Genomic DNA, 24,006 nt, shown 5'->3' with positions numbered 1-24,006 from the left:
GGTCAGGTTATCCTTACATGTATACATTACAATTACATTATTCCCCCACCCTTTCTTCTGTTGCAACACGAGTATCTAGACAAAGTTCTCAATGCTATTCAGCAGGATCTCCTTGTAAATCTATTCTAAGTTGTGTCTGATAAGCCCAAGCTCCCGATCCCTCCCACTCCCTCCCCCTCCCATCAGGCAGCCACAAGTCTCTTCTCCAAGTCCATGATTTTCTTTTCTGAGGAGATGTTCATTTGTGCTGGATCTTAGATTCCAGTTATAAGTGATATCATATGGTATTTGTCTTTGTCTTTCTGGCTCATTTCACCCTGTATGAGAGTCTCTAGTTCCATCCATGCTGCTGCAAATGGCATTATGTCATTCTTTTTTATGGCTGAGTAGTATTCCATTGTGTATATATACCACCTCTTCCGAATCCAATCATCAGTCGATGGACATTTGGGTTGTTTCCATGTCCTGGCTATTGTGAATAGTGCTGCAATGAACATGCGGGTGCCCGTGTCTCTTTTAAGTAGAGTTTCGTCTGGATAGATGCCCAAGAGTGGGATTGCGGGGTCATATGGAAGTTCTATGTATAGATTTCTAAGGTAGCTCCAAACTGTTCTCCATAGTGGCTGTACCAGTTTACATTCCCACCAGCAGTGCAGGAGGGTTCCCTTTTCTCCACAGCCCCTCCAGCACTTGTTATTTGTGGATTTATTAATGATGGCCATTCTGACTGGTGTGAGGTGGTATCTCATGGTAGTTTTGATTTGCATTTCTCTTATAATCAGCGATGGTGAGCATTTTTTCATGTGTTTGTTGGCCATCTGTATATCTTCTTTGGAGAAATGTCTATTCAGGTCTTTTGCCCATTTTTCCATTGATTGATTGGCTTTTTTGCTGTTGGGTTGTATAAGTTGTTTATATATTCTAGAGATTAAGCCCTTGTCGGTTGCATCATTTGAAACTATTTCTCCCATTCTGTAAGTTGTCTTTTTGTTTTCTTTTGGATTTCCTTTGCTGTGCAAAAGCTTTTCAGTTTGATGAGGTCCCATGGGTTTATTTTCGCTCTAATTTCTATTGCTTTGGGAGACTGACCTGAGAAAATATTCATGATGTTGATGTCAGAGAGTGTTTTGCCTATGTTTTCTTCTAGGAGTTTGATGGTGTCCTGTCGTATATTTAAGTCTTTCAGCCATTTGGAGTTTATTTTTGTGCATGGCGTGAGGGTGTGTTCTAGTTTCATTGCTTTGCATGCAGCTGTCCAGGTTTCCCAGCAATGCTTGCTGAATAGACTTTCTTTTTCCCATTTTATGTTCTTGCCTCCCTTGTCAAAGATTAATTGACCATAGGTGTCAGGGTTAGGAATCTTTTAATTCCAAGTGACATAAATCTACCTCAAACCACCATAAGCAAAAATGTGCAATTTATCAGCTATGTGGACTGGGAGATCTGGAGGTGGAGTCAGGGGCATGATAGGGTAAGTGCAGGTTCAGATGAGGTCATCAGGCTGCTCTATCTTTGTGTGTTTGTTTGTTTTGCTTTTAAGGGCCACATCTGAGGCATATGGAGTTTCTCAGGCTAGGGGTCCTATCGGAGCTACAGCTGCCGGCCTACACCACAGCCACAGCCATGCAGGATCCAAGCCGAGTCTGCCACCTACACCACAGCTCACAGCAAACCGTATCCTTAACCCACTGAGCAAGGCCAGGGATTGAACCTGCAACTTTGTGGTTCCTAGTTGGAATCATTTCTGCTGCACCATGACGGGAACGCTAGGCCACTCTATCTTCTTTTTGCTTCATTTACTCAATCTTTGCTTCTGCAAACAGGCTGTCTACTATGGGAGGGAAAATGGAGAGGCACAGAGGGCACAGCCAGGGAGACTAGTGTGGTACCCTCTAAAGCATAGGACCCTGAACAAGAGCCCCCTTGTCTGGGTCTAAAGCAGTACTAACCATCCGCTCAAGCTGAGTTGGAAGACCCAGGTTCGAATCCTGCTGATTCTGCCTTCTAAATATCACTGAAAGTCTTAAACCTTGCCCTTCTCATTCCCTGCTATTATTGCTCTTCCTTTCCTTCACAGGTAAGGATTCCAAAAAACATCTTGCACCTCAATCTCTTTTTCAGTGTCTATAACCAGAAAAGTCAACAAGAAACACCAGTCCTAGGGGAAGGGAGTGGAATGGACAGGGAGTCTGAGGTTAGTAGCTGCAAACTATTGCCTTTGGAGTGGATAAGCAATGAAGTCCTGCTGAATAACACAGGGAACTATATCGAATATCTTTTTTTGTTTGTTTGTTTTTTGCTTTCTAGGGCCGCACCTGCAGCATACGGAAAGTTCTCTCTCTAGGGGTCGAGTTGGAGTTGCACCTGCCGGTCTCTGCCACAACCAAGCCAGAGCAACTCGGGATCTGAGCCACATCTGTGACGTACACCACCATTCACAGCAACGCCAGATCCTTAACCCACTGAGCAAGGCCAGGAATCAAACCTCCATCCTCATGGGTACTAGTTGAGCTCATTACCACTGAGCCACAATGGGAACTTCCTATATCCAATCTCTTGTGATAGAACATGATGGAAGATAATATGGGAAAAAGAATGTCTATACACACACACACACACACACACACACACACACACATATATGTGTGTGACTGGGTCACTTAGCTATACAGCAGAAATTGACTCAACATTGTAAATCAATTATAATTTTAAAATGAAAAAGAAAAAAGAAACACCAGACCCTGTTTCAAAATACAGGTTTTAGAATTCCTGTCATGGCTCAGCAGTTAAGAACCTGTCTAGCATCCATGAGGCCTCGGGTTCAATCCCTAGCCTCACTCAAGGGGTTAAGGATCTGGCGTTGTTGTGAGCTGTGGTGTAGGTGCAGACGCAGCTCAGATCTCAAGTTGTTGTGGCTGTGGCATAGGCTGGCAGCTATAGCTCCGATGTGACCCCTAGCCCAGGAACCTCCATATGCTGCAGCTGTGGCCCGAAGAATACAAAAGACCAAAAAAAAAAAAAAATATATATATATATATGTATGTATGTAGGTTTTATTACTATTTAGGTATGTCAAGGTAAATAGATCAGGAAACAACTGTCATCAGAGAGATGGCTATTCTCAAAGAAGTACTAGGGATGTAACATACAACATGATAAATATAATTAACACTGCTATGGCACACACGGACCTATCTACAGAAAAGAAACAAGCTCATGGACTTGGAGAACATACTTGTGGCTGCCAAGGGGGAGGGGGAGGAAGTGGGGTGGACTGGGAGTTTGGGCTTAGTAGATGCAAACTATTGAATTTGGAGTGGATAAGCAATAAGATCCTACTGTATGGCACGGGAAATATATCGAGTCACTTGTGATGGAATGTGATGGAGGATAATGTGAGAAAAAGAAAGTGTATATATATGTATATTCATATATATGTGTGTGTGTGTGTGTGTGTGTGTGTGTGTGTATAATTGGGTCACTTTATTGTGCAGCAGAAATTGCCAGAACATGGTAAATCAAATATAATAAATAAAATTTTTAAACAGTATTTAACATTGCCGTTTGTTATCTATGAAATTTGCTCAGAGTTCTTAACACAAGAAAACAAATTTTATTCTTTTTTCCATTTCTTTAATTTTGTATGTGTATCAGATGATATTTGCTAAACTTATTGCAATAATCACTTCATGATGCATATAAATTGAATTATTACGCTGTACACCTTAAACTTGTACACTGCTCTATGTCAACTGTATCTCAGTTTTTTTTAGGAAAAGAGGAGTTCCCATTGTGGCTCAGTGGTAACAAATCAACTAGCATCCATAAGGATGAGGTTTCGATCCCTGGCCTCACTCAGTGGGTTAAGGACCTGGCATTGCTGTGAACTGTGGTGTAGGTTGCAGACACAGATCGAATCTGGCGTTGCTGCAGCAGTGGAGTAGGCCATCAGCTATAGCTACAATTCAACCCCTAGCCTGGGAATTTTTTTCATTTTATTTTAATTATACAGCACTTTATTTTTTTAAAAAAACTTTATCTTCATAGAATACATTTTCACATTAGAAATCCCCACAGCAGGAAAACAACTACCTATTACTTATAATTTTATATTTGTGGACAGATTATTTTCGAACAAGTAAAATAAACACATGTGTGGATTAAGTCTCAGTTTAGAATATGTAACAATTTGAAACAACTATAATGAGACCTCTTCCCTACATGGAACTTCTCTATATTCAGAAACTCTCCAGGTTCTTCTTCCTGGGATTTAGAAATCAGTAATATGAAATATCAGCATTTCTAATGTTCTGATTTCCCTAGGACATGTAACCATCAGTAACTAGTATCAACTGAACAGAGAGGGGAAGGCTGTAAAAACTAAACACTACCTAATTTTCCACAAAGTCTTTCCTTAGGAATTAACAGTCTTTCCCTTTCTCCATCATCCTAGGACAAATACAGAAGTGTGAGCAGATACTGAGAGTTAAAGCTGAATTCCCTTTAAGAGTTTAATAAATGAAAAGGCAAAAGCTCATGTGTACTGCTTAGGTACACTGAGTTCCATGAGAGCTCAGTCTCACAATTTCTTGGATACAATTCCTCCCAAATCTTTCCTAAGATTAAATTCAAATATAACCCACTGATTAGGAGAAGAGGTTTGTCTCACCAATGGACTTGTCTGTCATTTCCTTCTTATTGTGAGCTGAATGGCATGACAGAGCAGAGGCAAGAAGGTGTACAATCAATTCTCAAGGTATTAGGAGTTCCCATTGTGGCGCAGTGGTTAACGAATCTGACTAGGAACCATGAGGTTGTGGGTTCGATCCCTGGCCTTGCTCAGTGGGTTAAGGATCTGTCGTTGCCATGAGCTGTGGTGTAGGTCGCAGAGGCGGCTCGGATCTGGCATTGCTGTGGCTCTGGTGTAGGCCGGGGGCTACAGCTCTTATTAGACCCCTAGCCTGGGAACTGCCATATGCTGCAAAAAATGCTGGCATTTTTATGCTGGCAAAAAAAAATAAAAAAACTCAAGATATTAGGTCTAAAATCTCAGTTTCCACAGCATGGCAAGAGCTTTGCAGATGCCCACCTCATACTAGTTGAAATAACAAAGCCCAGCAAAGGTGAAAGCCGAGAGCGCCAAAAGGCCTGCCTTGGCAGCTTTCTGCAGTGCATCCCCTCAAACATGGTAACGACTTGTCCAATGCCCCAGTGACTATGGAGAGTGAGGGCTGCGGCCAGAGAGTAGTCCATCGTACAGCAAGGATTCAAATAAGCAGCTGGAAGTAGGCCCAGGAGCAAAACAGTGACAACCCTCTCACCAGCCCAGGGGAGAGATGCAGCCTTGGAACAAGACTGGTGGCTGGGTGATAGGTGAATGTGCTGTACTGGGGTAGGTCGGTCCAGGGGAAATGTTGAGACATGAGCAGATCTGACCACTGAGGTTCGGAGGACCAGAGCTCCTCCTCCTGAGGCACCGCAGAGAACACAACACTGAGCCTCCGGGGAGTTGCCACGACTCGCCTGGGAAATTTGATATGCCACGGGTGCAGCCCCAAGGAAAAAAATAATGCTTTTTAGGTTCAGCCCTAAAAAGACACACACACAAAAGAGAGAGAGAGAGCTATACTCACAGTTCTGGATTGGGGGAGCCATTCCACAGGGGTCGGGGTTGCCATACAGGGAAGAACCAAGGACAGTTAGGAGGCAGAAGGAGTGAGGGGAAAATGTAGGTAAGAGCCTTTACTGTGGTTTCACAGGAAGAGGCCAGGCACGATAAGTAGGTTTAAGGTTGGCTGGTCTGAATAATTTCAGTGGGCTCTAAGGCACAGGGGCCGTCCCAAGCTGTCTGGTTCCTGGCCCTGGGTGTTTAGGGCAGGTGGATAATGAGCGTGAGAGCCCAGCGGACAGGTGGTTGAGGGTAGGGGCTCTGGACTGGTTGGTTTGCACAGTAATAGGCAAGATGTTTGCTACCCCTCGCAATTAGCTAACCCTGAAAGGCGTAGGCCCTCCTGGGCAACTAAGGCCCCAAGAAATCAAAGCACCCGAAAATTAAAGGAAAGGGCTCTTCTGCCGCCATTTTTTCTTTGCTTATTTTGTCTTTTGTTTTGCCTTTTCTAGGGCCGCTTCCCGCGGCATATGGAGGTTCCCAGGCTAGAGGTTGAATCGGAGCTATAGCCACTGGTCTACGCCACAGCCACAGCCACAGCAATGCAGAATCCAAGCCGAGTCTGCAACCTACACCACAGCTCACGGCAACGCCAGATCCTTAACCCACTGATTGAGGCCAGGGATCAAACCCGAAACCTCATGATTCCTAGTCGGATTCGTTAACCACTGCGCCACGACAGGAACTCCTTCTTTTCTTTTTAGGGCCGCATCTGTGGCATATAGAGGTTCCCAAGCCAGGGGTCAAATCAGAGCTGCAGCTGCTGGCCTAAGCCACAACCACAGCCACGCAGGATCTGGGTCGAGTCTGTGACCCATACCACAGCTCACGGCAATGCCAGATCCTCAACTCACTGAGCGAGGCCGGGGATCAAACCCGCAACCTCATGGTTCCTAGTTGGATTGGTTTCTACTGAGCCACAAAGGGAACTCCCAATTCAGTTATTATCTTAGCAAAAGACTTTAGGCATAATTCTCACCACCATAGTGTTCTCTATTGCACTGCTAAGGAGGGCCTCCCCCAGGAATACCATGCAAATATTATAATTTTCTCTGCGTGCAGGATGCAAAGGTTTGGAAGCACTGACCTAGCAGAATTTCAAAAAGGGATTTGAATTAAATAAAATTGTGTGAATGAATTGATGAATGAAATTAAATTACTGGCTTTGCCTATTGGTAACTGCAAATCGCCAGCATCTCCAAGCCTTGATTTGCCAGCTGCACAGAGAACAATGTCTACCTTATAGAATTAGGAGGATTAACAAGGAATGATCTAAATGAAAGTTCAGCTATAAAATATTATATAAATTTAATTACTGGCTTTGGCAGTAACAATTACACTACCATTTCCTTAATGGATCACCCTTTTTTCAACCTCTCCCCTCTGCTTTAAGAACTCTACACCCAGTTCTAATGGGGAAGAGGGGATTTTCCCCTCACTGCCAAGCAGGTCTCCAACATTAACTGGGTGCTCTAAAGTTCAGCACGATTCTTTTTCTTTTTTTTTTTTTTTCTTTTGCCTTTTAGGGCCTCACCCTGGACACTAAACCTGCAGAGCAGGAGCCAAGGATCAAACCTCATCCTCATGGATATTAGTGGGGTTTGTTACTGCTGAGCCACAACAGAAATTCCCTAAGCCTATCTGGATTAAAACATGTCATTTTGGGGAGTTCCTGTTGTGGCGCAGCGGAAACGAATCTGACTAGCCCTCCATGAGGATGTGGTTTCCAATCCTGGCCTTGCTCTGTGGGTCGGGGATCTGGCATTGACAGGAGCTGTGGAGTAGGCTGCAGATGCTGCTCGGATCCCGAGTTGCTGTGGCTGTGACGTAGACCAGCACCTATAGCTCCAATTCAACTCTTCGACCCCTAGCCTGGGAACTTCCACAGGTGCAGTCCTAAAAAAAAAAATCGCTTTTGCTCACAGTGCATTGTGCACTAGTCAAATAGCCCCATCTAATTCGAAAACGACTGGTAAATGTGGGTGTGGTAGACAGAATTTAAAGCTATCAGCCCTATTCCTGCCCCATCCATTACACTCACATCACTCCACCCATCAAGGGGTGCAGCCTGTTTCCCCCTCTTTAAATCTGGGCTGACATTGTCACCTCCTTGACCAATAGAATGTAGCGGAAATCATGTCAGTATAGTCTAGCCCTTAAGAAGCGGCATCTGGAGTTCCCATCATGGCTCAGAGGAAATGAATCTGACTAGGAAACATGAGGTTGAGGGTTTGATCCCTGGCCTCGCTCAGTGGTTAAGGAGCCGGCATTGCCCTGAGCTGTGGTATAGGTTGCAGACACAGCTCAGATCTGGTATTGCTATGGTTGTGGTGTAGGCCGGCAGCTGTAGCTCTGATTTGACAGCTAGCCTGGGAACCCTAAAAAAAAGAAGAAGAAGAAGAAGAAGAAGTGGCATCTTCTGTTTTTGCTCCCTTGGAATTCAGCCTCCATGGATAAGGAAGTTCAAACTATTCTGTTGGAGAGAGAAGGGTCATGGAGAGAGGGGCATGGAGGAAAACCAAGGAGCCCCTGCCAGCTTCCCAGCTGAATGCAGCCCCATAAGTGAGCCTAGCTGACAATATCCATCTCTCAGTCACCAAACAGAATCCGGAGAAATAACCTAAAAGTCTATCTATGAACTAAGTGGATAAATAAGACAAGTCCATAGAATAGAATATTTTTTGGTGATGAAAAGGAAGTATTGATCATGCTATAAAGTGGATGAACCATGTATATGAAATATTCTGAATAGATAAATCTACAGAAAGAGAAAGTACATTAGTGTTTGCCTGGGACTGAGGGGCTTGGGGGAGTTGGGATATAGCTGCAATGGGTATGGGGTTTCTTCGGGGGTGATGAAAAAGTTCTAAACTTGATTGTGGTGATGATTACACACTTCTGTGAACACACTCTAAAAAAATTCAAACTGTACACTTTTTTTTTTTTGCTTTCTAGGGCCGCACCCTTGGCACATGGAGGTTCCCAGGCTAGGAGTCGATTAGGAGCTACAGCTGCCAACCTACGCCACAGCCACAGCAACACAGATCCGAGCCACATCTGCAGCCTACACCATAGCTCACGGCAACACCAGATCCTTAACCCACCGAGCGAGGCCAAGGATGGAACACAAAACCTCTTGGTTCTTAGTCAGATTCGTTTCCGCTGTGCCAAGACGGGAACTCCCAAACTATGTACTTTTGAAGCAGTGAATTATATGGCATGTGAATTACATTCCAGTTAAGCTGTATTTTAAAATCAAGGTATTTGATGGAGTTTCCATCATGGCTCAGTGGTTAACGAATCCAACTAGGAACCATGAGGTTTCGGGTTCGATCCCTGGCCTTGATCAGTGGGTTAAGGATCTGGCGTTGCTGTGGCTGTGGTGTAGGCCAGCGGCTACAGCTCCAATTAGACCCCTAGCCTGGGAACCTCCATATGCCATGGGTGCAGCCCTGAAAAAGACAAAAAGTAATAATAATAATAATAAAATAAAGTTATTTGATATACCCTCAGAACTCTTAACACAATTATCCAGCAGTTCCCTGGCAGCCTAGCCAGTTGAGGATCCAGTGTTGTCACTGCAGCACTGTTCAAGCCCTAGCCATGGAACTTCCATATGCCTCAGCATGGCCAAAAAAAAAAAAAAATTATCCAAAACTTGCAAATAAAGCAAAAGGATAACTGTATGTGATTTCAATGTCACACAGAAGCATGGTCCAAGATACTCCCCGAAGGATTATGTCATTGTCTCTTTCTGGGTTGTCCAGTGCCTTAACTACAAGAGCCATGGGTATCTCCTGAGCACCTAAAATGCATCTAGGACAACCAAACATTTAATTTCATTTAATTTTAATCAATTTTAATTTTAAAACTCTTTATTTATTAGGAAATTTTTAAGTATATTTTTAATTATGCTTGGAATAACTTTTTTTTTTCTTTGTCTTTTTAGGCCCCACCCTCAGCATATGAAGGTTCCCAGCTAGGGATCGAATCAGAACTGTAGCTGCTGGTCTATGCCACTGCCACAGTCACAGCAACTCGGGATCAATCTCGTCTGCAACTCGCACCGCTGCTCATAACAACGCCAGATCCTTAACCCATTGAGCAAGGCCAAGGATAGAACCCACATCCTCATGGATGCTAGTCGGGTTCGTTAACCACTGAGCCATGACAGTAACTCCGTGAAACAACTTTTTAACTGTAAATTCTATGAAAATCTAAATGCAGGTCAACAATTTCTGATGAATATGTAGCAAACAAATTAAGCTGAGCTGTATATGTGTGTTAAGCACACACTGAATTTTGAAGACTAAGCAAAAAAAGAATTTTTTTTACATTGAATACACATTGAAATGATAATATATACACATATTAATTTCACTTGGGTTTTTTTTAACTTTTTTTATAGGGTCAATAGAAAATTTTAAATTATCTGCACAGCTCACATTATGTTTCTTTTGGACAATGCTGCTCTGAGGTATATACTTTTGCTTTGCTATTTACAATTAATCAGGGCTAAACCCTGAAGTTACACATTAACTTGTAAATTTTTGCCTAGTAGCCCAAAGTTTTAGTGCCTAGTTTATTTATTTTCTCTTTTTCTTTTGTGTGTGTGGGAGGGGAGGGAGGGGTTAGGGCTGCATGCTCAGCATGTGGAGGTTTCCAGGCTGCTGCGGGCCCAAAACACAGCCACAGCAACACAGGATCCGAGCCGAGTCTGGGACCTACACCACAGCTCACTGCAACACCGGATCCTTAACCCACTGATCAGGGCCAGGAATTGAACCTGTATCCTCACGGATGCTGATCAGATTCGTTTCCGCTGAGCCACAACAGAAGCTCCTTCTTTCTAACTTAGTTGATTTATTCCAGGATGCCCTCTCTGTCTACTATAAGTCTCTATTCTACAAATGCTTTTTGAATCAGCTTTACTATCCACCAGATCCAAGGGATCCCTCACTAATGAGTTAAATAAACACTTGACACATGTTCACATTATAATTGTATGAGTCATATTTTCAACTTTTTTAAAATTACATTTTGGCAGAGTCCACTGGCATGGTCCTACATAATCAGATTTCTTCTTTAACAGGAAAAATTATAATATAGGTGTTCCTGCTGTGGCACAATGGGATCCGTGGCATTTTGGGGGCACTGAGACACAGGTTCAATCCCCAGCCTGGCACAATGGGTTTAAGGATCTGACGTTCCCACAGCTGCAGCTTAGGTCTCAACTACAGCTCAGATCTGATCACTGGATCAGGAACTTCCATATACCATGGGGTGGCCAAAAAAGAAAAAAGGATTATAATATATAGTTCAAATAAAACTTATATTTATTTATTTATTTATTTATCTTTTTAGGGCCGCACCCAAGGCATATGGATGTTCCCAGGCTGGGGTCAAATAGTAGCTGTAACCACTGGCCTACACCGCAAACACAGCAATGCCAGATCTGAGCTGTGTCTTCCACCTACACCATAGCTCATGGTAACACCAGATCCTTAACCCACTGAGCGAGGCCAGGGATTAAACCTGCATCCTCCTGGATACTAGTCAGTTTCGTCTCCACTGTGCCATGACCGGAACTCCCAAATAAAATTTCTTTTTTTCTTTTTTTTTTTTTTTTTGTCTTTTTGACATTTCTTGGGCTGCTCCCGAGGCATATGGAGGTTCTCAGGCTAGGGGTCTAATCGGAGCTGTAGCTGCCAGCCTACGCCAGAGCCACAGCAACGCAGGATCCGAGCCATGTCTGCGACCTACACCACAGCTCATGGCAACGCCGGATCGTCAACCCACTGAGCCAGGGCAGGGATCAAACCCGCAACCTCATGGTTCCTAATCGGATTTGTTAACCACTGCGCCATGATGGGAACTCCCAAATAAAATTTCTAAAAGAAAAAATTCACAGAGTTCCCGTCATGGCTCAATGGTTAACGAATCCAACTAGGAACCACGAGGTTGCAGGTTCGGGTTTGATCCCTGGTCTTGTTCAGTGGGTTAAGGATCCGGCATTGCCTTGAGCTGTGGTGTAGGTCGCAGACGTGGCTCGGATCCTGCGTTGCTGTGGCTGTGGCATAGGCCGGTGGCTACAGCTCCGATTGGACCCCTAGCCTGGGAACCTCCATATGCCTCAGGAGCAGCCCTAGAAATGGCAAAAAGACAAAAAAAAAAAAAAAAAAAATTCACAACCCTGCTACCCAAAGAAAATTGTTTGCATTCATTTTATTATCTAGCAATTTTTGCATATATGACATTTTTCACGTAGGTGTAATTATAAGAGGTGCTATTTTGCATTTTCAATAGGCCTATGTGTGAAAATCATAAAGATTCTTCATGTTTCTGCATGTGCTTCGTAATTATCATTTTTAATAGCTGCATAATACTTCATTGGCCTTTGTGCTCTAACTTAACAATTTGCTTATTGTTGAGAATTTGGTTTCTTTCCAATTTTTACTCTTATAAATCATGCTACAATGAATGCCTTTCATATAAATGTATATACATGACCTTTTGCATCTATTTAATTACTTCCTTAGGGCAGATTCCCATGAAAGGGATTACTGAACTTCAGGGTGTGAACAATTTTATGGCCATTGAAATGTGCTGCTGTGATGCATCCAGAAAAGTCTGTAGCCATTTATATCACCACCAATAGTCCATTAACTTACCAGTTTCCCAAAAGGCCCCTGCTTTGGTGAAAGAATATATTTTTGCCTTTTTTTTTTTTTTTTTTTGGTTTTTACTATAAATTAATTCATGTAAAACAGGTTCTGAATTTAAATGCTGCTTATAATTTCCTGTTTTCTTTCTGTTTTGCCCAAAAGAAAAGCAGGCATTCTGGGGACACCTAACGTGAGAATGATTCTCTTTTTCTCTTTCTTTCTTTGGCCACACCTGTATCAAATGGAAGTTCCCAAGCCAGGGATCGAACCCACACCACAGCAGTGAGAGCCGCTGCAGTGACAACACCAGATCCTTAACCCGTTGTGCCATAAGAGAACTCCAAGAGTGACTCTTAAAATGGACCTACTACATAGCTCTCAGTTGCCTGAGGCCAACCTAGTAGAAATGTGAGCTGCAGAAGTTTTGTTTTGTTTTGTTTTGTTTTGTCTTGTCTTTTTGCCATTTCTTGGGCCACCCCTGTGGCATATGGAGATTCCCAGGCTAGGGGTCTAATCAGAGCTGTAGCCACCAGCCTACACCACAGCCACAGCAACTCGGGATCCGAACCACGTCTGCAACCTACACCACAGCTCACGGCAATGCCAGATCTTTAACCTACTGAGTGAGGCCAGGGATCGAACCCCCAACCACATGATTCCCAGTCAGATTCCTTAACCACTGAGCCATGATGGGAACTCCTGCATAAGTTTTTGACAGGAAACAAAGCCTTGTAGTTGTAGAGAGATGTATGAGCCTATAGAGATGGAAACTTGTCTTCTAATCAGTTGTTTGGGTGGTCCAATAATTAAATTGATATGAGAGGAATTATTCAATCTAAATGTCCATCAACAGATGAATGGATTAAAAAGATGTGGTACATATATACCATGGAATACTATTTAGCCATAAAAAAGACCAAAACAATGACATTTGCAGCAACATGGATGGAACTAGAGATTCTCATACTCAGTGAAGTAAATCAGAAAGAGAAAGACAAATGCCATATGATATCACTTATATGTGGAATCTAAAATATGGCACAGATGAACCTATCTACAGAACAGAAACCAACTCACAGAGAACAGACTTGCGGTTGTCAAGGGGTAAGGGGGAGCAAATGGGATTAACGGGGAGTTTGAGGTTAGTAAATGCAAACTATTACATTTAGAATGGATAAGCAATGATGTTCTACTGTGTAACACCGGGAACTGTATCCAGTCACTTTTTTTTTTTTTTAATCTTTTTTGTCTTTTTTAGGGCTGTACCCACAGCATATAAAGGTTCACAAGCTAGGGGTCTAATCAGAGCTTCAGCTCCCGGCCTACATCACAGCCACAGCAACTCGGGATCCAAGCCGCGTCTGCGACTTACAGCACAGTTCAGGGCACTGCCGGATCCTTAACCCACTTAGTGAGACCAGGGACCAAACTCTCAATCTCATGGTTCCTAGTCAGACTCGTTTCCACTGCGCCACTATGGGAACTCCTCCAGTCACTTTTAATAGAAGGTGATGGAAGATAAAATGAGAAAAAGGTGTGTGTGTGTGTGTGTGTGTGTGTGTGTGTATGACTGGGTCACTTTGTCATACATCAGAAATTTCCAGAACATTGTAAATCAACTATAATAAAAAAAAAATTTTATTAAAAAGAAAAAATGATAGGAGTTCTTGCTGTGGCACAACCAGACCTGCGGCATCTCTGCAGCGCCAGGACGCAAGTTTGATCCCTGGCCCCACATGGTGGGTTAAAGGATCTGGGGTTGCAGCAGCTACAGCATAAATCATGACTGTGGCCAAAATCTGATCCATGGCCTGGGAACTCCATATGCCATGAAATAGCCAAAAAAGAAAAAAAAAAATTATATAAGACAGATTAATAGGAGAAAAACAAATATTTAATATCATATGTACATGAGAGAGACCAGGAAAACAGAGTAACTCCTAGAAATGGCCCAAGCCCTCCCCTTAAATACCATCTCCAGCTAAAGACATAAGATGATAGGGGTGGGGTGAGCCACTTATGGGAGGTGTTTGCACAAAGGAAAGTCAACAAGGATAAGGCTGTTATGCAGATTTAAGTCCATGCCTTCTCCATTGAAAAGAGGTTTCCAGAGATTTGATCATTCTCCTCTTCCAGGCACAGAGAGGGAGATACTTTTACAAATAGAGATTTCCCTTATACATGCAGATAATCCTTATGCTAAAGACATATATTGGGGTGGGGCAAATTTTGCTCCCCCGAAAGCTCCAGCAGGATCTGACTCCAAAATACAGGTTTGGAGCAAGAAAGGAATGACACCAGAGTGTATAGGAGAAGTCAGATTGAGTTATGAGTAAAACTGGCAAGGATAAATGGAAACATAGAATAATGCCAAGATTGTTTTTCCCTTTAGAAGTTAAGAACGGGCTTAATAGGCATCATCCTTAAATCCAGCCATATTCGTTTGCTAAAGCTGTCATAACAAAATACCTCAAACTTGGTGATTTAAACAACAGAAATTTATTTGCTTACAGTTCCGAGAGGCTGTAAGTCGAAGATCACCAGGTCTTGACAGGTTTGATTTCTACTGAGGCCCCCGTTTAGCTGTGTTATCATTTGGCCAACACTTGATCTGCATGTGTCCTAATCCCTTTTATCAGGACACCAGTCCCATTGAATTGAGATCTACCCTAAAGACTTCATTTAACGATAACTGTTATTAAACTCAGATTCAGCTGCTTAGCACTCAAAAGCCAATACTCCAGAGACAACTGTTAGTGCCACCTGGGGAGAAGGCAAACGCATGTCCAAGGATCCATATGAGCCCAAGAAGGCAGACTCACGTCCAAGAAGATTCTGCTTGACCAGGAAAATTTTAAGAAGGAGAAAGGGGAAGTTAATCACAGTGAATCATTGTGGAGGGGCGTCAGAGTCTCTGTTATCTTTCACTGTGTACAGATTTTCTTTTAACTGGTTGGTGGTAAGGTTCCTGGGTGGTGTTACAGGAATCTTGTGCTCACCCTGCAGTTTCCATCCCCCAACCGGATGGTAACTTCAGAAGCCCTCAAAGATACTATGATGTATGTCCCTTGAGGAGGAGCCAAGACCTTGCTTTATCACTGCACTATTGTTTCTTTTTCTTTTCTTTTTTTCTTTTTCTGCTTTTTAGGGCTGCACTGGAGGCATATGGAGGTTCCCAGGCTAAGGGTCGAATCAGAGCTACAGCTGCCGGCCTACACCACAGCCATGTGATATCCAAGCCGAGTCTGCAATCTACACCACAGCTCACGGCAATGCCAGATCCTTAACCCACTGAGCAGAGCCTGGGATCAAACCCACAACCTCATGGTTCCTAGTTGGATTCATTTCCGCTGAGCCAAGACAGGAAATCCTGCACTCTTTTTTCTTGATTTTTCCTCCTTTGTTTCTGAGTTTCCTCACTTTTTTTGATTAGCAACTGTTGGCTCCTTTTTTTGTTTTGTTTCGTTTTGTTTTTCTTTTTTTTATGGCAATATCTGTGGCATATGGAGGTTCCCCAGTCAGGGATTTAATCCCTTCTACCTCTGCAGCAGCGCTGGATCCTTAACCCACTGTGCTGGGCAGGGAGGGGATTGAACCCACATTCCAATGCTCTGGAGAGGCCACTGATCCACTTTCACTGCAGCAGGACCACCCCCCCTTCCCTTTTTATTGTCTTTTTTTTTTTTTTTTTTTTTAAGAAACTGTTTGAATCTACCCTTTGATACTCCAAGAAGATCTAGGAGGCTGAAGCCTCTTTCCTACAAACAGGAAACAAGGGACATGGGAAGGATTTGTTCCCTAAGACGGCCCTGCAGGGTCCTGCTCGATTTTATAATCACCCCTTTAAAGGTCTTATCTGCAAATATACTCATAGTCTAAGGGTCTCAGGGGTTAGAATTTCAATTTATGAATTGGATGGGAAGGTGGGGGCAGAGGAACACAATTAAGCCTATAACAGTAGTGTTACAATTTGTAGAAACGAAAGTTTGAAAACAATAAAGTTGCAGTTCCCTGGTGGTGTAGTGATAAAGGATCTGGTGTTGTCACTGCTGTGGCTCAGGTCACTGCTCTGATGCAGGTTCGATCCCTGGCCCAGGAACTTCCCTATGCCACGGGCACAGCCAAAAAACAAAAAGCTAGTAAGGTTAAAGCCCCTAGAGGGATGGTGCTTAGAAACCACAATTCAAATAAGCACTGTAGAGGCAGAAAATTTTTCCCATCTTCTCTTTTATGTTCTTTGGCCTAATCATTAAACTGATATAAGGCAGATTAACAGGGGAAAAACAAACAAAAGTATATACTAACAGGAGTCACATAAAAATATGAAGACTCAAGGCAGCCAGGTAACCAAAGCTTATATAACATCCTTAGCTAGAAAATGACGTAAAGGTCTGAAAATACTAGAACCAAGCAGCACCTTGCAGGGCTCCCCCCACCCCAAGTACAAAACCAAGTTTTAATGATTAGGACAATAGAGTTGTAGTCTGATATCCATTCCTGAGTTATTTTACAGATGCTGTAACTGCCACTAGAGGAAAAAGCTAACTCCTTTATGATGACCAGACTGTAGCCATGACATAGGGCTCCATCTTGAGCAGTACTGAATCTATAGCTAGCACAATTCCAAGAATTGGCCTCAAGAGAACGGGAATAATACTATTGCTCATAATAATCTATATCTTTCTAAGCATCAAAAGAATTGTAGCTTGCTCTGCCCGTATACGTAAGCAGGCAATTAAAACTGTCAGCAAAAAGATCCTGCAGACCCATGTCGACATCTTCCACTCTAAGAATACAGAGCCCTGTGTCAGCATGAAGTTACAGAAGATAAACCTTGAGAGTTCCTGTTGTGGCTTGGTGGCAACAAACCCAACCAGTATCCATGAGGATGCAGGTTTGATCCCTGGCCTCACTCCATGGGTTAAGTATCCAGCAGTGCCAAGTGCTGTGGTGTAGGTCACAGACGTGACTTGGATACTGTGTGGCTGTGGCTGTGGCATAGGCCAGTAGCTGCAGCTCTAATTCAACTCCTAGCCCAGGAACTTCCATATGCTGCATGTGAGGAAAAAACAACAAACAAACAAAGAGAAGATAGACCTTTGACCCTAATCCCATAGAAATGGAATGATTTTTTTTTCTGGCCACACCCATATCATATGGAAGTTCCCGGGCCAGGGATCGAACCTGCACCACAGCAGTGACCCAAGCTACTGCAGTGACAACACCAGATCCTTAACCCACTGTGCCACAAAGGAACTCCCGGAACAATGTTCGGTAGTGGAGAATTGAAATCAGCTCTTTTGCTGCTTTCTTTGTTGCCCATTTCTGCTCCCCTCTAACCTTAAGAGAACCTAATTATAGGAATGAGATCACTAAGCAATTGAAACTAACTCCTGACTGTACTCCATGCCTTGTCTAATCTGTTTTTTCTTAGATAAGAAGTATGAGTTCCCATTGTGAATCCGGGCGGTTTAAGGACATGATGTTGTCTCCCTGAGGATGGGGGTTTGATCCCTGGCCTGACTCAGTGGGTTCAGAATCCCAAGTTGCCGCAAGATGCAGGCATAAATTGCCATAGATCAAAGATACAACACAGATCCTGTGTTTTCATGGCTGTGGCATAGGCCAGCTACAGCTCTGATTTGACCCCTAGCCTGGGAATTTCCATATGCCACAGGTGAGGCCAATAAAAAAAGAAAAGTAAAAAAAAAAAAAAAAAGTAAAAATGAAGAATTAAGACTAACTTTCTACACCCATCAGCCCTCTTAGCAATCCTGCAGGGAGATCACATAGGCAAGATAACATCTGAAGAGTCAGCCAGTCTGCACTCAATGGAAAATGATGCAGAACCCAACCTCCTTCCTCAATGATTCACGGAGGTTCTTCCAGCTCCATTTTTCCCTTTAAAAACTCTCATGACTCAGAGATCTCTTATGGCACAACAGGTTAAGGATCTGGCGTTGTCACTGCAGTGGCTTGGATCACTGCTCTGGCTGAGAGTTTGATTCCTGGCCTGGGAATTTGCACATGACATGGGTGTGACCAAAAGAAATTTAAAAATTGGAGTTCCCTTCCTGGCGCAGTGGTTAACGAATCTGACTAGGAACCATGAGGTTGCAGGTTCGATCCCTGGCCCCTCTCAGTGGGTTAAGGATTGGGCATTGCCCTGAGCTGTGGTGTAGGTCACAGACACAGCTCAGATCTGGTGTTACTGTGGCTCTGGCGTAGGCTGGTGGCTATAGCTCCAAATCAACCCCTAGCCTAGGAGCCTCCATATGCCGCGGGTGTGGCCCTAAAAAGCAAAACAAAGAAAAAAAAAGACAACAACAAAAACAAAGAACAGAAGAGTATTGCTTACCACCCAGTCCTACAAGGGTTAAGCTAAAACCCAATGCAGTCCCCCCCCCAAGCCCCCGCTAGTGCAACCTGAGAGAAATTCAGGATGAAAAACAAGAAGGGGATCTCCATGCTTTGATTAAATAGCCCCACAGATATTTTCATGCACATCTTAGGAATAATTTCAATTCTTGCTTCTTCCCCAGAGAAAAGCACTACAGTGTCTGTTCTTTGTGATTAGCAGTAATTTTTTACCAAGAAGTATGCTTGTCTGCAAATTCCCTAGCCAAAAAACATCACATATATACTGGCTCCTCCTATATATACCTCTTCAGAACTACTGAGAGGCACGGAGTTCCGGTCGTGGCTCAGTGGAAACGAATCTGACTAGTATCCATGAGGACGCAGGTTCCATCCCTGGCCTTGCTCAGTGGGTTAAGGATCCAGCATTGCTGTGAGCTATGGTGTAGGTCAAAGACGAGGCTCAGATCTGGCGTTGCCGTGTCTGTGGTATAGGCCAGCAGCTGCAGCTCCAATTCGACCCCTAGCCTGGAAATTTCCATATGCCACTTGTGCACCCCTAGGGGGAAAAAAAAAACCTTAGCTGAAGGAGTTCCCTAGTGGCTAAGCAGGTTAAGGATCCAGCATTGTCACTGCTGTGGTTCAGGTCACTGCTGTGGCAGGGGTTCCATCCCTGACCCAGGAACTTCTGCATGCTGCTAGTATAGCCAAGAAAAGAAGGAAAAAAAAAAAAAAAGCTTTGCTGAAACTCTTCTGGGAGTTTGGGGTTTTGAGCACAAGCCACCCCTTCTCCATGCTCACCCCAAAAATAAATCTTTCTCTGCTCCAAATTCCAACATTTTAGTTTGTTTGGCCATACTGTGCATAAGACACACAAATTTTCATTCAAAGTTTAAGTGATGACTAAATCTTAAACTTGCAACTCTCACGTTGTGCATTCTTCTTAGGCAAAGGGGAGGAAAGCCATTCGCAAGAAGGCAGAGGTATTTGGAAAACAAAGGTTGTCCTGTTATTTAAATAAGTTTTAGGCGGCTCTGGTAATAGCTCTCTTCCTGGTACAGGCCAGCTTTCTAATATAAATTTAAGCAGTTGAGGGAGAGGTAAAGAACTTTTCCTGACTCTGCTGGATTTTGATTATGTTTAGCTCTAAGTAATCCTCAGGCCAAGTGATATTTTGGGGTTACAAATTCTGCCCCCCTTCAATACAAAATATTTGGGGGAAAAAAATCTCTCTTGTATTTCCGTTGTGGCTCAGCGGTAATGAACCCAGCTAGTATCCATGAGGACTCGGGCTTGATCCCTGGCCTTGCTCAGTGGGTTAATGATCTGGCATTGCCATGAGCTGTGGTGTAGGTCACAGACACGGCTCGGATCTGGTGTTGCTGCAGCTGTGGCATAAGCCAGCAGCTGCTGCTCCCATTCGACCCCTAGCCTGGGAACTTCCGTAAGCCGCAGGTGCAGCCCTTAAAAGACCAAAAAGCAAAAAACGAACAACAACAAAAAAAATCCTTCTTTACATCGTCCCCCAAAGGACATTGAAATGGGGTAAATCATTAATCTCATTAACTCTTTATAATACCCTTCCTCCCATCTCACTCCCAAACCACAGAAAATTGCCTCTACGCCCACGTTCAGGGCTGCTTCCCAACCCTGACTATACTATTTTTAGTAGACTTTGCAGAAAGTGCCTTATGCTTGCCTCTCCCTGTCTTTCTAGTTCAACCCTTTCACTAACTCTGCATCACAAAAGTTCAGAACCGGTCTGGCCAGGATTTACTCTTTGCAGAAGGGAGGTAGGACTGAAGGTGGAGTCAGGTGTCAGACACGCTGGAGGAAATCACGCTGTTTTCCCCTGCAGGGCAAAGTGACTGGAGAAGTGAACAATAATTATGCACTTGCATTTACTCCACCTCCCACCTTCGAGATCCCCTCGGGAACCCCCAAAGAGACGCTTGGTATCCCTCCGCACTGTGCGCTGCCTCACCTCCCTCCCTTCCTACCACCAAGGCAGGGTTTCCGCCCTCACTTTAAAACTCCCATAGGGAGGAGTTCACGTCATGGCGCAGTGGTTAACGAATCCGACTAGGAATCATGAGGTTGCGGGTTTGGTCCCTTGCTCAGTGGGTTGACGATCCGGCGTTGTCGTGAGCTGTGGTGTAGGTTGCAGACTTGGCTCTGGCGTAGGCCGGTGGCTATAGGTCCGACTGGACCCCTAGCCTGGGAACCTCCATATGCCGCGGGAGCGGCCCAAGACAAAAAATAAATAAATAAATAAATAAATAAACTCCCATAGGGAGTTCCCGTTGTGGCCCAGCGGAAACGACTCCGACTAGGAACCATGAGCTTGCGGGTGCAATCCCTGGCCTTGCTCAGTGGGTTAAGGATCCTGCGTTGCTGTGAGCTATAGTGTATGGTCGCAGACGCGGCTTGGATCTGATGTCGCTGTGGCTGTGGTGCAGGCTGGCAGCTACAGCTCCGATTAGATCCCCTAGCCTGGGATCCTCCATATCCTGCAGCTGCGGCCCTAAAAGGACAAGAAAAAGAAAAAAGAAAGAAAAGAGAACTCCCACGGACCACAAAGTTGTGAACCTTGGTAGGATCCACAGGGCCTGCTCAATAATTTCCTCCAAGATTACTGTCATCTGCATCCCAAGACAAACAAAACAAGGGGAAAGGCAGCCACTAGATGGCCCCCGCTGCCACATCCACAGATATGCAGGGCTCAGCTGGCACCTGTCGACAAAAAAAAAGCGCAACCTGAACATTGAGAGTTAAGTTTTATTTGAGGCAAAATTAGGACTTAAGCCTGGGAGACAGCGTCCAAGGAGCTAGGATACATAGGAGTTTTTGCAACAAAGGGCAGGGAGCAGGAACAAAAGAGACCTGGGATCCCCGAAATCATTCCTTTGATATGCACCTCAGGGCCAGTTTCCACAGCCCAAGGGGCTCACGGGCTGACTCTTGGAGGTGGCTGCATTTGCATTCGACTGGGACAACTTTTGTTTTGTCCACTGAATTACCGGGCTGTGGTATTTCCGATGGCTCTGAAATACTGCTCCAAAGAGGCAGGGGGACATATCCATGTAAATGACAGAGGTGAGGGGGAGGTACCTGCAGCCAAGCCCACATTTTACAAGTGTCTGTTCCTGGTCTCGTGAAGGTTACTACTAGTCACAAGCAGCAGACATCACCCTGAAGGATTTTAGTGTTTTTCTAGATATGAGGAGGTGCAAGAATTGGGCATATAAAATCTCCTAAAAATACCTGACTATCTGAAGACCTGTTCTTCCAGTTTTCCCAGAGCACAGAGTGCTTCATTCCTGATTTCCACCCGGAGCTCTGTTCAGGAGGGCCCTGGCCAGCACCACGTAGATTTAATCTATGTAGAGGCTGATGGCAAGTGCCAAACTCCAGCTCACATACCCAAAGTTCTGGTAGTCACTCATCCCCAACTGGGGATCCAACTGATCCCGGAAAGACGACACTGGAATCCGGGTTCTTGTTCATGGCAGTCAAAGAATGAATTCCAAGAACACAGGCAGGAAGCAAGCAAGCAGTCTTAATTAAAGGAAAGCAGATAGCTCCCAGGACAGCTGGGAGGGAGGAGACGAGCCCCCTTCTTTATTGTCCTATAGGGGATTTTATTCCTTAAACGTGGGGAGGGGCAGCGACGTGGGATCCAGAAAGATGTGAATTTCTCCCATTGGCCTTGTTCAATTATCTATATCAGTCCTTGTCCAATAGGGCTTTTGAGGTTGGAAATGTCCCAAAAGTTCTATGCGTTTGTTTTTGTTTTTGTTTTTTGTCCTTTTCTTTCACCATTCCTCTCATTCCTTTTTTATCAGGTGAGGAGTGGGCTAGAGATTCCCATTTTCTATAGTAAAAAAAAAGTCTGTGGGGAATGAGCATTTCTTGTAATAAAACAAGTCCTGTGGAGATGTTACCCCCTGGAGCCCTTACTCTCTGGAGCCCTTAAGCCACAAATGTTAATCAATGGCCATATCGAAGAATGCATCGAAGCCCATGCTCCTACGCTGACTACCTGAGTTAATATCCTGCCTCACATTGACTGGCTTCCTGGCCACAGCAGTTCCCCAGCAGCCCGCTGGGCCCCTGTGGAAGCAAATTAAAGCACGAGGACTCGAGTCTGAGCTCTTGGCTGGCTCCACGAGAGGGGGCCCCAGTGGAGTCCGAAGAACTTCCTTGAATTCACTGTCAGGGACCTCACTGGGTGGATGCTTCATCTTTGAGGGGGATCAAGTCAGGCCTGCATCTCTCAAAGATCCCAAAAGACTTGGTGGGGAGGGTTGATGGAGGTGGGGTGGGGGTGGCAATGATACATTGAAGACTATATTCTCTCTATATTTCCAGGTTATCAGAGCCTAGGGAAACACAGCAGGACCCTGCAGGGCTCTCCTCAGCACAAATCCTTTGTGTCCCCCATTGCCTGTTTGTAAGGAAATAGGCTTCATTCCCCCTCCTAGAACCAAAGGGCGTATTCAAACAGTTGCTCATCAGAAAAGGGAGGGAGGGGTGTTCCCATCATAGCACAACTGAAACAAATCTGACTAGCATCAGTAAGGACACAGGTTCGATTCTTGGCCTTTCTCAGTGGGATCCAGTGTTGTCATGAGCTGTGGTGTAGTTCACAGACATGGCTTGAATCCTGAATTGCTGTGGCTGTGGTGTAGGCCAGTGGCTACAGCTATGATTTGTCTTTTAGATAAAAGAAGAAGAAAGGAGAGGGAGGAGGAGGAAGAGCAGAAGAAAGAAAAAAGAGGAAGGGAATGCCTAAGAAGGGAATGTGGTATGGGAGGTTGTCTCTTTGGTGGCACGGGTTCGATCCCCAGCCTGGCACAGTGGGTTAAGGATCCAGCAAGGCTGCAGCTTTGGCATAGGTCGAAGTTGTGGCTCAGATTTGTGAACTGGGGATCAGCGCTTGCCATCTGCCTCTTGACAGATTGAATCTTGAACCAGGTCCAGTTGCTGGACCCTTAACACCCCCTGAGAGGAGCTCAGGGTGGAGATCAGGAGTGAGGCACCCTGTGCCCTGGAAAAACTGGCAGAACAGGTCTTCAGACAGATATATTCAGGAGACAATTTTATGAACCAAATTCTTACATCTTCTCATATCTAGAAAAGCAGAAACCATTCAGGGTGACATCTGTTCCTTGTGACTACTAATTTTTTTTTGTTTTTTGTTTTTTTTCCTTTTCTAGGGCCGCACCCATGGCATATGGAGGTTCCCAGGCTAGGGGTCCAATCAGAGCTGTAGCTGCCAAGCCTACACCAGAACCACAGCAATGCCAGATCCAA

At 44.4% G+C, this 24,006-nt stretch overlaps 1 pseudogene; it reads right to left on the bottom strand.

Annotated features, from left to right (window-relative positions):
- Positions 1 to 5,041: 5,041 nt before the first annotated feature.
- On the bottom strand, positions 5,042 to 22,934 carry LOC102166082 (succinate dehydrogenase [ubiquinone] cytochrome b small subunit, mitochondrial pseudogene; annotated as a pseudogene).
- Positions 22,935 to 24,006: the final 1,072 nt, after the last annotated feature.

The sequence above is a fragment of the Sus scrofa genome, chromosome 4, assembly GCF_054392235.1.
Source record: "Sus scrofa isolate SSC_HxYL_T2T_F1_AM1 chromosome 4, Sscrofa_HxYL_maternal_Yorkshire_Landrace_v2.0, whole genome shotgun sequence".
NCBI lineage: Eukaryota > Metazoa > Chordata > Mammalia > Artiodactyla > Suidae > Sus > Sus scrofa.
The sequence above is the reverse complement of the archived record's forward strand: the minus strand, read 5'-3'. Positions and strand labels throughout refer to the sequence as shown.